Source organism: Callospermophilus lateralis, chromosome 2 (assembly GCF_048772815.1).
Source record: "Callospermophilus lateralis isolate mCalLat2 chromosome 2, mCalLat2.hap1, whole genome shotgun sequence".
NCBI lineage: Eukaryota > Metazoa > Chordata > Mammalia > Rodentia > Sciuridae > Callospermophilus > Callospermophilus lateralis.
The window spans coordinates 192,156,805-192,174,856 of NC_135306.1; the positions used below are offsets into that span (position 1 = coordinate 192,156,805).

General features: G+C 37.5%; 1 protein-coding gene and 1 pseudogene across 2 annotated transcripts in view; both read left to right on the forward strand.

The window, feature by feature from the left end:
• Cstpp1 (centriolar satellite-associated tubulin polyglutamylase complex regulator 1) overlaps window positions 1-18,052 on the forward strand; it is a 180,153-nt gene that overhangs the window by 36,738 nt on the left and 125,363 nt on the right. The gene's annotated exons all lie outside the window — the stretch shown is intronic.
• Window positions 2,879-13,261, forward strand: LOC143392125 (large ribosomal subunit protein uL16-like; annotated as a pseudogene).

Here is an 18,052-nt window from a genome sequence, read left to right on the forward strand (position 1 = left end):
TAAATAAATAAATAAAAATTATGACTGAGCTATGGAAAAGTCAAATGGTTACTACGTTTAGAATATCACAGAACTGTTTTTAGGCTGAATGAGATAATCACTTTTTAAAAACACCTTAATCTTAGACAGGCATATTGGTGTACACCTATAATTCCAGCTACTTGGGAGGTAGAGACAAGAGATCTGAAGTTCAAGGCCAGCCTGGGCAACTTAGTGAGACCCTGTTTCTATTAAAATAAAGATTTTCAATAAGACTTGAAATGTAGCCCAGTGGTAGAACACTTGCCTAGCACATGCAAGTCCCTGGGTTTAATCCCCAACACCAAACAAACAAACTAATGAACAAAAAAATCTCTTAATCTTCATGAGAAGATGTGCTAAAGAAATACAAAGTGTTAGCTGGCTTGGTGGCTCACACCTGTAATGCCAGTGGCTCAGGAAGCTGAGGCAGGAGAATTACAAGTTCAAGGCCAGACTCAGCAACCTAGAGAGGCTCTGTCTCAAAAAATTAAAAAAAGGGGCCGGGATGTGGCTCAGTAGTTAAGTGCCCTTGGGTTCAGTCCCTGGTACCAAAAAAAGGAAATACAAACCATTATTTTTATGGCCAATATGCCATCATATATAATATAATCTCTTGGATTCTCTTTTCTTTTTTTTCCTGGCTTTTTGGGAACATTATAAGACAGGAAGAATAACCTCTATAGGCTTCCTGTTAAGGTGAATTATGAACAGAAGTCTATCTTCCTTTACCATAGATTCCCCGCCCCCCACCCCGCCGCATCTGTCCTCCAGGTTCTCATTGGGGATTAGACAGCTATTCTTTTTAAAATTAAAAGTTCTTAAATTTATTTAAAATTAAAGTCTATACTTGGGTTTCTGTTAGAAGGACACTTGTACTCTCCCTAGGTCTTTTTATTTTAATTGTCAATGGACCTTTATTTTACTTATTTATATGCAGTACTGAGAATTGAACCCAGTGCCTCACACATAAGGCAAGCGCTCTACTACTGAGCCACAACCCCAGCCCTTCTTTTGCTTTTTGTTTTTTGGTACTGTGGGTTGAACCCAGTGACACTCTATCACTGAGCTAGCCTCCAGATCTTTTTAATTTTTTTATGTTGAGACAAGGTCTTGCTAACTTGCCCAAAGTTGCCTCAAACTTGGTAATCTTCCTGCCTCAGCCTCCAGAATAATGAACTGGAGCTCTAATGGATTTGAATTTTAAGTTCTTGGGAAAACAAACTTTCTGGGCAGAGGGCTAGCTGCTTCTCCCAACCTTCTAAAGGAGGATAAAATACAGAAAGGAATCTTGTTCTCATGGTGTGGACTAAAGCAAGTGAGGTGGGCAGGGAATAAAGGCTAAGATTGAATAGCCTTGCTTGCTTTTACAGAACTGACAAGCCAGGGGTCAAGTTTCTAGGCCATTTAATCTGTACCAGCACTCAGGAGGCTCCTTGCCAAGTGAAATATGATTCTTCTGGGGGTAAGGCTTCTCCCAGGCCTTTTTTTCATTTAACCACCCTACCCCACCTCCTTTATAAGTCTTTTCTCTTGTGGTTCCTTAAGGGCTGGCATCATTTCTTCTTCATCTCTGTTTGCCTACTACTTGGTGTGGTGCATAACATGTAATAAATGTTAGGTAAATATTTCTTGCTCTAACTGTATCTTCATTTTAAGCTATAACATGTTATCTATTCTTTTTCTTGATCTTGTTATAATGAGGACTATTTTTCTTGTTTGTTTGTTTTTTCCCCCTCTCTGTTGTTAATTTTAGGGAGTAGAACACTGTATTCTGCTCTTTAGGAAGCTGTGACTAGCACTGCAAGTGAACCCCACTGGTCTATGTAACTGATACTGAACTCTAGAGAACTAGTAGTGAGATTTATAGCTGTTTTAGAATGCTGTTAACTATAGATAGCTTTTCATCTGCCAATATACTACTGAAAAATTTTTAAAGATTTTTTACACTACTGAGAGAAATCTAGTTGCCAAGTAAGCTGTTTCTGGTCCCCAGGAAACTAAAAATTACATAATGTATGTGAGTGGCACATACCTGACACTTCTATAACTCTAAGACATCAGATTGGCCTGAGGTTAAGTTATTTTGAGAAGTGAAAGGCATGCCAGCATCAAAGCTACAAAGACATTTTTTTCCCCCTGTACGGGGGATTGAACCCAGCAGTGCTTAAGCACTAAACCACATCCCCAGCCCTTTTTCTATTTTATTTTGAGACAGGGTCTCACTAAGTTGCTTAGTGCCTTGCTAAGTTGCTGAGGCTGCCTCAGCCTCCCAAGCCACTGGGATTGTAGGCATGTGCCACTGTGCCTGACCAAAGACATTTTTTTTTTAATACTAAAAAGTTCTAGCTATATGACAGAATGGGAAGTAGAAGAAATAGCATTTGGTAAGCAAGGGATCCTGATTGTTAGAAGCTCCTGATTTTACTTTTGACTATAAAGATTTAGCTAGTGAAAATCCTTCTGTTTCAGGCCCCCAGTTTGTATCGATTCATAGGAAAAAGGTGAGCTCCTTATTCCTATAAATTCTCTGTGCCCTTAGGCACATTTCTGAAAACTGGCTTCAGTTGCCTCATCTATGAAAGAGGTTTAATAAAGCTTTACATGCTTATATTAATAATATAATAATTACATGTTATAATGGGCAGTTTTTATTAAATTCATGCTATGTCTCATCTACTACAATTCTTTGAGGTATTGGTACAATTATTATTTCTATTTCATTGATAAGGAAACTGAGACTCCTCGATGTAATGCTTTAAAGAGCTTCTTCAAGTTCACAAGCTAGTAAGTGTCAGAGTTAGGAGTTTGCCTGCAAATTCCACTGTTGTCCACTGCCTTCACATCATTTTAGTGCCTAATGTTGCTGGAGGCCTACCCTGATAAATTTGAGATCTCTGCTAGGTATAATTTCTGCAATTCTTGAATTTTCCCTATGAATGATAGTCTGTAAACTTATCTCATATCCTTGTCCAGAGACTTCAATTCATTACCATTTAAATATTTAGCATTGGCCTTTTGGAGGATACAGTTGGACCTATCTTTAAATAGCAGGAAGCTTGATTTAAAAAAAAAAAATGTTAACTGTACACTTCTTGCAGTTTCAAGTTCATGCCTTTTCATACATTTAATGATGGGTGATTTAACCTTTGAACAATGGCAGAGTTACTCCTTGAAATTGTTTTTGGAGGGTTTTTATGTTGATTTTCTTTTAAAAAAAAAGTTTTTTTGTAGTTGTAGATTGACAGAATGCCTTTATTTTATTCGTTTATTTTTACATAGTGCTGAGGATCGAACCCAGTGCCTCATGCCAGCTAGGCAAGTGCTCTGCCACTAAGCTGCAGCCCCAGCCTTGTTGATTTTCTTCTTTAAAGTGCTTGCCCTCTCACCTTTGCTGTTATCCCTTGGTTGTTTGTGTTTCCAAACAAGTTCATGATTATTCCAGCAAATATGGATGAAATGTAAAACACAAGGGGCTGAGCAGCACTATGTGTATGTCTGCAAGACAGGTCTGCAGGTCAGATTCCTCTGGACACTCTTGAGAGAAGGGTACTAAATCCCAGAGCATTTTCTTTTATGTTATATGTAACCTCTACTTCTGAGTTCTGTCCTTCAACCAGGGGAAGGTAAAAGAAATTAATATTTAGAGGTGCTACTCTAAGAATAGACCAAGTCAGTGCTGGGTCAGGCCCTCTGAAGGAGTTCATCCAAGAAAATGAGGCTGGAGTGGCTGTGACTTAGAGACCACAGCAGAGTACGACTAGGTTCTTGTGGTTCTTGTGGCTTTTTAAGACATTGGAAAATGATGGGAGAAAAACAGGCTGAAATCTGAGAATTCCTATCAGAATTGGGAAGCATTCTTCACAGGCTAAATTGATAGTTATAACCCTGTGGCATCAGGGAGCTTGACCTCCACATACTAATATAGAAAAGAGTGATTACTCTGTGGTCTTGGTCAGTGGGCCCAGGAGGGCTGTTTCTTATGATCAAGTTATCTTGTTTTTGTTTTTTTAAATGATGGATTTTAGTTTCTTGGTGAAAGTTTGATGATGACTGTTGCAAGGAAAAGAAGTACACAGATTACCTTCATTGATGGAGGTTTATTTTAAGGATGAAAACACAGACAGCTGGGTGTGGTAGCTCATGCCTGTAATCCCAGCAACTCCAGAGGCTGAAGTAGGGGGGTTGCAAGTTTGAAACCAGCTTTCACAACTTAGTGAAGCCCTAAGCAACTTAGTGAGACCCTGTATCAAAATAAAGAATAAAAAGTACTGGGTATGTGGCTTAGTGGTAAAGTGACCCGAGGTTAAAGTCTCAGTACGAAACCAAATCAAACAAATAAACAAAAAGATAGAATTCATTCAGTAATTAGTTTTCGAGCACCTACTATGTGCCTATTTGTACTAGGCAATGGAATAATCAGGCAACAAGACAAATACGCTATATGCCCTCATGGATCTAGTGTTTTAATGAAAGATAGTTAATAAACAAGCAAACTGATGATGATGAGAATAGTTGTCATAATAAATACTATGTGTAAGGCACTGTTCTAAGAATATAATGTAGATTGTCTCATTTAATGTTCACAAAACTATGAAATAGATTATTAGTGGTATCCACATTTTACACATTTAGAAATTCAGGCACATAGAAGTAATATTCTTAAGATTACAAGATGACAACTGTAACATAAAATAGAACAAGAAAATAACCAGGGCAATGTGATTTATAGAATGGCCAGAATAGATGACATTTGGATGCTCATCCCATCAGAAAGTCAGTGACTTAGCTCAGAGGACCACTCTCTTTCTCTTTGTCTACCTCAATCATCTAGGCTGACGGTATCAAAAAGAGATAATTTGATGGACTTTATTTGTTGCTGTTCAAAATGGAGAACCATTAATGATCAGTGTTCCTAAAAACGCTACTTTATAGATAGATTACTGATCTCCCTCATGCCTTGCTATCTACCATGTGGAATAAATATGGAGATGGAAAACTTTATTTAAATAAATTGTTTTTAGAAAAGGAACATTGATTTCATTCTGAGACATAGTAATTATCAGATTTTTTTTCTTTTTAAATTTTTTAGTTGTTGGTGCACACAATATCTTTATTTCATTTTTATGTGGTGCTGAAGATTGAACCCAGTGCTAGGTGAGCACTCCATCACTGAGCCACAACCCCAGCCCAATTATCAGAATTTAATTGGAAAGTTGAATTCTTTTTTGGTATATACTCTTGCAGTAAAAAGCTTCAGCATGAAATTCCCTCTTTATTTCTTTAATAAGAATAAATCTATGAAATATGAACTTCATTAATTCACTCTGGAGAAAAGAGATTACATTATTCGTAAATCACTTAAATTTTAACTCTAGTGAAAACAGTTCATGATTATAAAATATGGATTGTTTCTTCTTTTTTAAAACAAGTCTTCTAAGCCCTATGAGAGATGATCCACTTCTTCCCTACATAATCTAGAACAATTGGGGTGTAAACTTTCAGTTCTAAAGTTGGCAGATTTTTTTTAGGATCATCCACCATCTAACATTTAAGTAATATTTTGAGTTCTTCTGGTGTCCATGGTAATGAAGGAGCAGAGAATTGGGGCAGCAAGAAACAGAGCAAACCAGGACTTCACCAATTTCCAGGATTGCCATTTTGACTGAGGAATGGACTTGAGACTTCTCTGGGCCATTTCTGCTCCATGTTTTCCCTATTTATTGTTGTTAAATTGATCCAAAATGTGGTGTGGTGAAATAATGGTGACTAATCCTATTATAGACTTCTTCAAAAGGGGTAGTGCTTCTCCCTGCAGCCTGCCCCCTCCTGCCTTTTTTCCATAGTTCAGTTCTTAGCTGGAGTTGACACATTGTAACAAAAAAAATTTGCCCATTTCTCATTGTCAGCATCTGGATTCTCACACACAGGGAATTGCCAGGAAAAGATTTTGCCTTCAGTTAAAGCAATCCTGTCCTCAGTGTTACTGGCCCAGACATTTCTGTTAAGCCATGAATTTGTGAAATTTGTAGAGAATTCTGGTTCTTTTTTATTTAGCAGAGCTACATTAGAGCTGAAGGACTCCAGGGAACCATAGCAGTGAGTTAAGTGTCACCAAAATCTATATTGACAATGAAAAGTACAGGGTCATTGAGGATACATGGAACTGCTATTTGTGTAGAATCCATCTTTCTTTTTCAGTTCCTTCGTGTTATGGTTACAGGAAACCATCCAGCAGCACTTAACCTGGTAACTGAGGAAGCGATTTCACAGTCCACTGGTCCTGTGATTCATTCAGAAGTCAGAGTTAAAGGTTACAGAAGTAATAATTGGGCCTAGAATCTCCCTGTCAGGAAAGACCCTACTTCCCCAGCCCTCCTTTCTCCAAGTTAAGAGAAACTTAGCTGTTGTGAAACCATTCAATAAGAGGAAATGAAGGAACTCTATCCATCCTTGGCCAAAGTATTCTTAAGACCCAGTAATAATATTTCTGTTTTCATGGGAGCTGCTCTTGCAGCTAGCTAATATAAAACTCATGTATAATTCTTCACCCTAAAATATCTCTCTTTGGAGAACTAATTTGATTTATTTCAATCTATAAATAATATAAAGGATCTTTAGTTGGCCACACCCTGATATGCCTTGTCATCTACCACTCTGATAATTCTTTCAGTGTTCCTCTAGCAATCAAGTAGACAACCACAAGTGTGAATTCAAATTCTGCCTTGTTATTAGTAATGTAAAATAGCTCATCAGAAGTTAAGATGCTGATTTCATCAATAATATAGCAATTTAAATTTTTTTGTACTTTTAATTTCTTCCAATATTTGTTCAGAATTCTTGAAGATCTGTGGTGCTGGTGGCATAGGCCTGGCACAAGAACAGGAAAAAGTGACATGATTTGGCACCTTAACCAGAAGGTCTTTAATGAACTAGAATGGGATGGAGGGGATAGAGGAGAAAGAGGAAGGGCAGTTAGAATTTTGGCAGCCGTGCCAAGATTTTTTCTTCTCTAAAAAAAAAGTGCAATGAAAGAAATGAGGTTTACCTCTGCCATTATGATTTGCTAAGATGTTTGTCTATTTCTTCGCTTCCAGCACCATGGCAGATACATCTTTGAAGTCAATGACTTACCCACAAAACAAATTGTTTCTCAGGTTCCTTCAAGGGGTGTCATATCCAACTAATTTCCCGTCTGAGGCCAGAAGATTGCTTTTTTCAACTATCAGATGCCATGCTGACAAGCACAGTGGAACACATCTTATCAGAACATGTCATGAGCATGTAAATTTATTATAGGACAGATGGGTTCCAATTTTGCTGACTTCTGAGGCTATAACAATAGAAAATATCATGATGAAAGCAGTTTGGGTAAAACATCATTTCTTGGGTGACCATAAAAACACCCTTGAATTCATTCCTTTTTCATTGACAATGAATATCAACAATAAATGTCTTTGTTAATGTCCTTGCATTATAATTTTCCAGGTCTAGATTAATGCTAGGGATGATATAACCTATCTCAAAGGATTGTTATGCGAATCAGATGAAATGACATGAATTAAGTATTTGGTTCTATATAATTCATTTGCATTATGTGTCATCATTCTTTTTTAGTTTAGCTTTAGTTTTCTGGAATTTTTTCATCTCTTACTTGGTGAATCTCTAGGAAAATGATAGTTTTCTCTCTCCTTAAATTGTCTCAGAGTTGAAGATCTTGAGGACTTTTTAGTCTCTCTTGTTTTCTTTTCTTTTTTTTTTTTTAAAGAGAGAGAGAGAATGAATTTTTTTATATTTATTTTTTAGTTTTTGGCGGGCACAACATCTTTGTTTGTATGTGATGCTGAGGATCGAACCCGGGCCGCACGCATGCCAGGCGAGCACGCTACCACTTGAGCCACATCCCCAGCCCAATCTCTCTCTTGTTTTCTGTACACTTATTACTTACCCGGCATTTTGTGTCTTCTTCATAGATTGATGACCTCCTCCTGCATGTTTATTAGCTATTTTATCTTGACCGCTTTACTTTTCATTTAGTTCATTCAGAGAATAACTTAACAAACTTTTGCCTTTTCTTCTTCAGCTATAAGCCATTTCTCCCCTCCCATCTGTACTTCCTTTCCCTGACTCCTAAATTAGAAAGGTGTAACAGGAGACCTGGGTCAGTCAAGTCTATCCACCTTGCATCGTTCCTACTCTTCCATCTAGCCAGGACAGTGATGGCTCAGGGTAATGAAAAACAGACTTTCTCTGCTGAGGTCATTGCTCTTCATGCCGGCAGCCTGCTCCAGGAAGCTGTTTTTCTGTGCTTGTAGAGACACACTCTGGCCTCTGAACAGTTGGAATGTATTGAGGAACCACAGAGTCCAAAGAGAGAATGTTACCCAGGCAGTTCCACGCAGGAGAGTATATTTACACCACACAAGCTACAGTTTACATGTCTGGGGATAACTGTTTATCTGTACACTGTCATACTTGACCTTCTATGTAATACAAATGCCCTCTCAAGAGGGTTTTACCAAGAGATACTATAGAAAATTTGATGTAAAAATTACCTTTTAAAGGTAGTGTTTTTCTGAATCAGATTTGATGCTTAGAATTTTAAACATACAGGCCTGATGGCTAAAGCATCTAAAAACACTATTTCTTGCAGGGTTTTTTTTTTTTTTTTTTTTTCCAAATTAAATGTTTTTCTTCATCCCTTTACCAAATATTAAGTTTTGTTATAGAATTTTGATATGTGCCATAAGCTATAATATCAATAGGGTTATAAAATATGGCCACTTGCCTGTAAGGAGACGTAAGGTGGTTGAAGAGGTAATGCTTACTCGTTAACAATTAGAGAACAATACATTAAGTTGTGTGGCCCAGTATGCTGGGAAGGAGTAAGGAGAAATAATGATAATTAGTTAAAGAAACATCCTAGAGGAGTTTGTCTTAACCTGGAAAGATGAATAGAATTAGAATAGGGGGAGAAAAAAAGGAGACATTATTTATGTGACATGAAAGCACTGTAGCTTGGTGTCATACATTTTGATGTCACATAAATCTGTGTCTGAGGGTCTACCACTTTCTAGTACATGATCTCAGGAAAATGCTTAGACTCATCTATAAATTAGGAAGACACATATATAAAATATAAGATTCCACATTACATGATTGTTCAAAGGATTAAATGAGAATAATGAAGATAAAGTGTTTGGCATTCTATTCAAGATATAGTAAGTGTTTAATAAATGGTAGCTGCTATTGATGGTGTTTATTGATTTATTCAACAAATATTTACTGAGTACCTATATCTTAGTCAGTGTTCTGGGTATTAGGTAGGGATAAAAAAAAAAAAAAAACAAATGAGAAATCCCAACCCTCACGGAGCTTCCATTCTGAAATTATCTTAATTTCACATTTTCCATCTGTGTGTAATAATTTTAGACTTACAAAAAAGTTGCATAAGTAATATAGAGCTCCCTTATCCCTTTCATGCAGCTTCCACTAAGATTAACATTTTCTGGGGCTGGGGATGTGGCTCAAGCGGTAGCGCGCTAGCCTGGCATGCTCGCGGCCCGGGTTCGATCCTCAGCACCACGTACAAACAAAGATGTTGTGCCCACCAAAAACCAAAATGTAAATAAAATTATTTAAAAAAAAAAGATTAACATTTTCTGTAATCATGGTAAAATTATCAAAGGACCTTAACATTAATTCAGAACTACGAGGCTGAGGCTATGCTCTGCGGTAAGCACTTGCCTGGCATACACAAGACCCTGGGTTCAATTGCCAGCACTGCAAAACAAAAAGAAAACAGAAATAACTACTAGTCCATAGATTAATATTTGAATTTTCACTTTTAAATGTTTTTATTAGCAGGGGGTTCATTTTTACTTATTTCTAAATTCAGTTTATTTCATTTCAATCCCTAATACTTCCCTTTTCCCTCCCCTTCTCCTTACCCCCATCCTCTTCCTTTACTTCTCTTTCTTTTATTTACTTATTTATTTTTAATTGATGCATTAAAGTTATACATAAAAGTAGAATTCGTTGTGATGTATTTGTATCTGCACTAGCATTTCACCTTGACTTTTATTTTATTTTTTGTGTTACTGGGATTGAACCCAGGGGTACTCTACATGAGCTATATTCTTAGCTCTTTTTTTAAAATTTTGAGACAGAACCTTGCTAGGTTTCTGAAGCTGGCCTCAAACTTGGGATCTTCCTGCCTCAGCTTCTGAGTCTCTGGGATTATAGGTGTGTGACAGTGAGCATAACTCTCACCTTTATTTTTTGAAGGATATTTGTTTTTCTAGTATAAATTCTAGGTTGGCAGTTATTTTACCATTCCGTTTCCACTTCTGGTTTCCACTGTTTGTTGAGACATCAGCTTTTAGTCTTGTTTTTGATCTTTAGAAAACAAACTATCTTTTTTCTCTGGCTACTTATTGGCAATTTGTCCTTGGTCTTTGGTTTTGCTATAATGTGCTTTGGTTTGTGTGTGTGTGTGTGTGAACTATTTAGTGTTCTTAGTGCTTCTTTTATTTATTTATTTATTTATTTTTTTGTGGGGCTGGGGATTGAACCCAGGGTCTTGTGCATGCTAGGCAAGCACTCTACCAACTGAGCTATATCCCCAGCCCTTCTTAGTGCTTCTTGAACTGTATAGTTTAAGGTCTTTTATCAGTTTTGAAAAATTCTTAATTATTACCTCTTCAAATTTACTTCTGTTCTACTCTCTTATTCCTTTTGGGATCCCAGTTACACAAATGTCATAACTTTACATGTAACCCCTGTCATTCATATATATATATATATATATATTTATTTATTTATTTTTAAGTTGTCAGTGGACCTTTATTTTTTATTTATTTTTATGTGTTGCTGAGAGTCGAACCCAATGCCTCACACATGCCACTGAGCCCCAGCCCCAGCCACTACCCCTTATTCCCGGTCTCTTTTGTACTTTTATTTTTTTGCACTTTTTATCATTTTTCTTTTGGATATTTCCTTCTGATCTATTTTCGTTTTATTTAATTCTCTTAATTTGGGTCTAATTACTCTTAAACCCATCCACTGAGTTCTTATTCTAGTGTATATTTTAGTTCAAAAATTTCTACTTAGTTTTTTTTTTTCTTTGCTAAATCTTATTTTTATTTGTTTGAACATAGTAATACATGGTAATTACAAAATCCACAGTTTATCATCTAGATTCCTTGTTATCTGTTCTCTCTTTTCATTTTTTCTTTTTTTTAAAAAAGAGAGTGAGAGAGAGAAAGAGAGAGAATTTTAATATTTATTCTCCAGTAATTGGTGGACACAACATCTTTGTTTGTATGTGGTGCTGAGGATCGGACCCGGGCCGCATGCATGCCAGGCTAGCGTGCCACTGCTTGAGCCACATCCCCAGCCCCTCTTTTCTTTTTTTCATTCCGTTGCCTTATCTTGTGTTCTATACCTTTTTCCTCTTTTTTGAGAGATGTTCATGGTATATGAAAAACTAGAGAGATGTGAGACCTAGAATTAGATTATCTTTCCTCAGAGAGGATTTATGCTTCCTTCTGGCAGGCATTATGGCCACTAGTAATCCTGAATCACCTAGTCCTTCAGGGGTTGGAATGATTTGAAGCTAGCCCTAAGTATCGGGGGGGAGCTCTTCAGGGTGCCAAAAGAGTCTCAGGGGTACATCAGAATCCTTCTTCCCAACCTAGATCCAATTTTTTGACCTCTGAGTCTCAAGAGTCATTCAAAATCTTTGGAACTTAACTTCAATTTAAAACTCTTACCTACTCTATATATCAGTTGCATCTTCCGGAACTGGCAGAGGCCCCTAGAAACTATCAAGGAATATAATAATACCTTATTTTTTAATGGTGGTGAGTATAAGTGATATTGTGAAATATCTAGTACAACTGCAATATGATATGAAAATGTCTGAGATTTCTATATTGTTGCTGCCAAATCTACTGTGCTTATATTTATAATTAAAAGAAATGCTAAATTTCAGTTAGAAATTAGTAAAGGGGCTGGGGATGTGGCTCAAGCGGTAGCGCGCTCGCCTGGCATGCGTGTGGCCCGGGTTCGATCCTCAGTACCACATACAAACAAAGATGTTGTGTCCGCCAAAAACCCCTCCAAAAAAATAATAAATATTAAAAAAAAAAAAAAGAAATTAGTAAAAATATAGAAAAAAATTATCATACAAGTTTATGGATAACTTAATTCATTAACTCTTCCCTTTAGAACTGGCCCATGTGGCACCTCATGCTGGGTTCACCTCCCTGGGATTTGTGCTTTCATAACCTGTCCTAGCTATTCTTTATTTCCTTTAGAATAGCTCTGTGATGATTTCAAACATATGCCTTTGATAATTCATTTGACAAATTTCAGCCAGGAAGGTTAGTCTGAATTATCTAGTCTACCTCTGTTGAAGAGGAACTCTATTAGAACTTGCATTCTAGTGGAATATAATTAGCAGAAGTGGAAAATACCATACACTGTAAGGGGTTATGAAGGAATATAATCTGATTTATGAAACACAAGTATAATAGAAAATATGTCTCTTTTCCTTTGGCGAGCCACTGAAGGTCCTGGTGTCACCATGGGCCATATTGTAAAAACAAGCTATACCCAAAGTCTTTGTTTCTGCTGGAGTGTCCCTGATGCCAAAAGTCACATCTTTGACCTTGGGCAGAAAAAGGCAAAAGTGGATGAATTCCCACTCTGTGGCCACTTGGTAACTGAGGAATATGAGCAGCTATTGGAGGCTACAAGTATATGGTAAAAAGTTGTGGCAAAGATGGCTTTCATATCCAAGTGTGGCCCCACCCTTTCCATGTCATCCAAATCTTCAAGATGTCGTACTGTGCAGGTTCTAACAGGCTCCAGACAGGATGTGGGGTGCCTTTGGGAAACCCCAGGGCACAGTGGCCAGGGGTCATATTAGACAAGTCATCATGTCTATCCACACCATGCTGCAGAACAAGGAACGAATGATTGAGGCCAAGTTCAAGTTCCCCGGTTCCAGAAGGTAAGGTAGTGATGCAGCTCCCTTCTCCTACCTTTCCTTACCCCAGTCCTCCTGACTCACTTTACATCTCTAGATCCACATCTCAAAGAAATGGGGCTTTACCTAGTTTAATGCTGATGAAATTGAAGACATGGTGGCTGAGAAGCGGCTCATTCTTGATGGCTTTGGGGTCAGATATATCCCAATCGTGGTCTCCTGTACAAGTGGTGAGCCCTGTACTCATGAAGGCTTCTACTGTGCTGTCCCCTTCTTTAATCTCATACACACCAGTAAATCTGTATTGTATCCAAAAAAGAAAAAGAAAATATATAATTAGGATAGGACCAGTTTGTGGAGGGCTCAATGATGTTGAAATAAAAAGAAAAACAAAGTAAAAGAAAAGTGTCTTGTAAATGCTGAGAAATGAACTCTCCGCTTCTAATTTTTGAAATTCATATCCATTTATTAAGTGCCTACTGTATGCCAGACATGGTCTTTAAAGAATTCACTATTGTGTGAAAATAATAAACATCAATATAATTAAGATAGAGCATTAGAAATATTGGACTAATGAATAAAATTTTAAAAATATATTTTTAGTTGTAGATGGACACAATACCTTTATTTTGTTTATTTATTTTTTTATGTGGTGCTGGGGATCAAACTCAGTGCCTCGTGCATGCAATGTAAGTGCTCTACCACTAAGCCACAACCCCAGTCCTAATGAATAAACTTTTGTAGAAATGATTAATTGTACAAAGTCAGGAAACAGTTTCTGGAGAAATAACATTTAACTTAGCCTAGAAGACTAAGAAAGGAGAACAGAACTCCAGGAAAAGAGGACTATACAGGAAAGGAGTAGAACTGAAAACGCAGATAAGTTTGGTATGATCTGAATGTAAGAAGGAAAGTTGGGGGTGGGGAGAATGGAGATCATAGTGAGAAATAAAATTTCTCCAAAGAATGGAACTGGCTTTCTTTTTTTTTTAATTTTTAATTTTTTAAAAAAATTATTTATTTATTTTAGGTGTAGATGGACACAACACAATGCCTTTATTTTTATGTGGTGCTGAGGATCGAACCTGGGTCCCGCCCGTGCTAGGCGAGCGCTCTACCGCTGAGCCACAATCCCAGCCGAGTTTTTGTTTAAAAAAATATATATATATTTTTTTTAGTTGTTGATGGACCTTTATTTTATTTATTTACATGTGGTGCTGAGAATCGAACCCAGTGCCTCACACATGCTAGGCAAGTGCTCTTCCACTGAGCCACAACCCCAGCCTGGGACTGGCTTTTCTTTAAAGAGCCTCAAGTTATATAAATTCTGCAGCAGTAAAGGTTTTTGGCTAGACCAACAGAAGGTGACTCTAGCCATCTTAAGCAAAGAGAAACTTTCTTTTTTTTTTTTTTTTTGGTCCATACTGAGGATTGAACTCAGGGGCTTTTTATCACAGAGTTACATCCCCAACCCTTATAAAGTTTGACTGGCCTTGAACTGATCTTCCTGCTTCAATCTCCCAAGTACATGGAATTACAGGCATGCACCACTCTATGACTGGTGTAGAAAGAATCTCTCATGGAAAGATGTGTCAGTTGCAGTAACTGTTTATAGATCGAATTGTTATGAAACCTTTGCTTAGTTTTCTGGCTTATAGCTTCCAAAGCTTCCTGGATTTTTGTCTGATTTTGTCTTTTTTTTCCCAAGCCTAGTCCTTCAACTACCTGTGGATTTTATGAACCCTTCTAGCAGAGGCCCCTTTTGCCAGATTTTTTTTTTTTCCTGTTGCTTGCAACGAAGAACCCTGAGTGTTACTATTATTGTTATCATTATTATTTGGTGCATTCATGGGTCTTTTAGGAGTATATTAGTTACCATGTGAAACTTTATGTGGTGATTTTCATTTTGTAATGAAAAAGGAAGAGGAATAATTCTGCTATACCACTGGTAAAATTCTTTTTTATTCTTTTAACTTCACTGTGATTCCTAGGAAAATCTTGGAAACTGTCAGTAGAAAAGCTATATTACTAAGTATTGGAAGTTTCCAGGAAAGAACACCTAATCAGTTTCCCTGGATGGGAGTCTTCCTGTTCAGTAGTTCCTTGAGGGCTAATAAAATCCCTCCCCCTAAATACTTCCCAATATATTGTTGAAATATTTAAGATTAAGGAAGAATGAACATATTAAAACCAATTTTCCAATGGTGACAGAAATGGAGTTGAAGCCTATTGAAACAGTTATTGACCACAGTTAGTCAAAAAATAGACATTTGTGCAAGTCTGTCAAACTGTGTTTGTCAAAAATCCTGGGGAGGGCTGGGGATGTGGCTCAAGCGGTAGCACGCTCACCTGGCATGCGTACGGCCCGGGTTCGATCCTCAGCACCACATACAAAAACAAAGATGTTGTGTCCGCCAAAAACTAAAATAAATAAATAAATAAATATTTAAAAAAATCCTGGGGATGATCCATTTAAAAAATATTTTATTACATTTTTCTTATGAATCAGAGAAATATGCCAGATGGTAGAAATTTCAGAAAAGAGGTCTCTGACATTGACAGATTGAAAGGTGAATGGAGTTTGGAAGACAAGGATTTGGGTATGCAGATCAGAGGAGAGGAACTGAGAAGTACTGGCTTCTTACTTGCCCATTTTGTTTTTTGAAAAGAGACTAGGCATAACAAGTGCTGGCGAGGATGTGGGAAAAAGGGTACTCTTGTACATTGCTGGTGGGACTGCAAAATGGTGAGGCCAATATGGAAAGCAGTATGGAGATTCCTGGGAAAGCTGGGAATGGAACCACCATTTGACCCAGCTATTGCCCTTCTCCGACTATTCCCTGAAGACCTCAAAAGAGCGTACTACAGGGATACTGCCACATCGATGTTCATAGCAGTACAATTCACAATAGCTAGACTGTGGAACCAACCCCGATGCCCCTCAATAGATGAATGAATAAAAAAAAATGTGGCATTTATACACAGTGGAGTACTACGCAGCACTAAGAAATGACAAAATCATGGAATTTGCAGGGAAATGGATGGCATTAGAGCAGATTATGCTAAGTGAAGCTAGCCAATCCCTAAAAAACAAATGCCAAATGTCTTCTTTGATATAATGAGAGCAACCAAGAACAGAGCAGGGAGGAAGAGCAGGAGGAAAAGATTAACATTAAGCAGAGTCATGAAGTGGGAGGGAAAGGGAGAGAAAAGGGAAATTGCATGGAAATGGAAGGAGACCCTCATTGTTATACAAAATTACATATAAGAGTTTGTGAGGGGAATGGGAAAAAAATAAGGAGAGAAATGAATTACAGTAGATGGGGTAGAGAGAGAAGATGGGAGGGGAGGGGAGGGGGGATAGTAGAGGATAGGAAAGGTAGCAGAATACAACAGTTACTATTATGGTATTATGTAAAAATGTGGATGTGTAACCGATGTGATTCTGCAATCTTTGTAATGTTTTGAATAACCAATTTAAAAAAATGTAAATTAGAATGGTACAACCATCATATATGTGAAAATCAAAAATTCTGTAACAAGTGTTAGTAGTAAAAACTTGTAGGAAGTTGTTTTTTTATTCTGATTTGTTATATATGACAACGGAATATATTACAATTCGTAGTACATACATAGAGCACAAAAAAAAAAAAAAAAGGAAGTGGGAATACAGATTTTTCTCCTTTCGGCACCCCTGTAATTTAACAGAGCCACAGAAGGCAGTGAGTGTTGAGGTGTGGGCATGATTTCAAAGGTATAATCTACTATTGTGCTTCTCAGGAATGAAATGAAGGAGAAACTGAGAACAGTGTCTCCTAGATGCAAAAAGCTGAAACGTAGACCATGTATTCATCCTTGTCACACTTCATTTTTTTTTTTTCCCCTCAGAATTGTGGATTTGCTTGTCTTATATGGCTTTTTAACTTCTAACTTCATTGTCCAGTTGGTTTATTTCATCTCCATCATTAATTCCCTAGTTAGCAGGTTTTTCAACCCATTTTATTTTATGAAATCCCTATATTTTTCTTAATCACAAAATGGATTAGGTAGTTTTTTAGTAATAAAAGTTGATATTAATGTGTTGTAACATGGTAGCATGTGGATTAATCAACATTCCAGACAGGTAATAGGTAATTAAATAAATTAGTAAGGCAATTTCAGATAGTATAAAGTTCTGTTATGAAATTAGGGAGGGGACTGGGGATATGACTCAATGGTAGAGAGCTTGTGAAGAGGAGGAGGAGGGGGAGGGGAGGGGAGAGGAGGAGGAGGAGAAAAGATAGAGGAGAAGGGAGGAAGGGTATTCAGCCCCTCCTCCCCTGTTTTTGGTACTGGGGATTAAACTCGGGGACACTCAACCATTGAGCCGCATCCCCAGCCCTATTTTGTTTAGAGACAGGGTCTCACTATGTTGCTTAGTGCCTCACAGTTGCTGAGTCGTGCTTTGAACTTGCAATTCTCCTGCCTCAGCCTCCTGAACCACTGGGATTACGGGCGGGCGTGTGCCATTGTACTTGGCTTATCAAGCCTTTTTTTTTTTTAACATTTTTTTTTTTTTAGCTGTCAGTGGACCTTTATTTATTTATATGTGGTCCTGAGAATCAAACCCAGTGCCTCACACCAGGCAAGCTCTCTACCACTGAGCCACAACCCCAGCTCCTATCTAGTCCTTTTTAATGTTTTGTTTTGTTTTTTAGACAGTTTCTTTGTAAGTTTCCCAGGCTGACCATGCCATCCTCCTGCTTCAGCCTCCCAGTTAGCACTGGGATTATGTATGCCAGCAGGCCATCTTGGAAAGCTACTTTTCACAGGGCTGTCGGAGAAGGCCTCACTGAAGCCTTCTGTTGCAATTTCTATTTTTGATACTTGCTTAAAATGTATTAAGTCTCAAGTTTTTAATTTTATGGGCATAATAATTATTTTCAAAGCTTCTATAAGTGGTATATTTATTATTCAATTTAAGTTTTTATAGGTGTTCCACATCTGGGATGATGGGACAAAATGAATTAAAGAAAGAGGGGGTCCTTTAAAAAGCATATT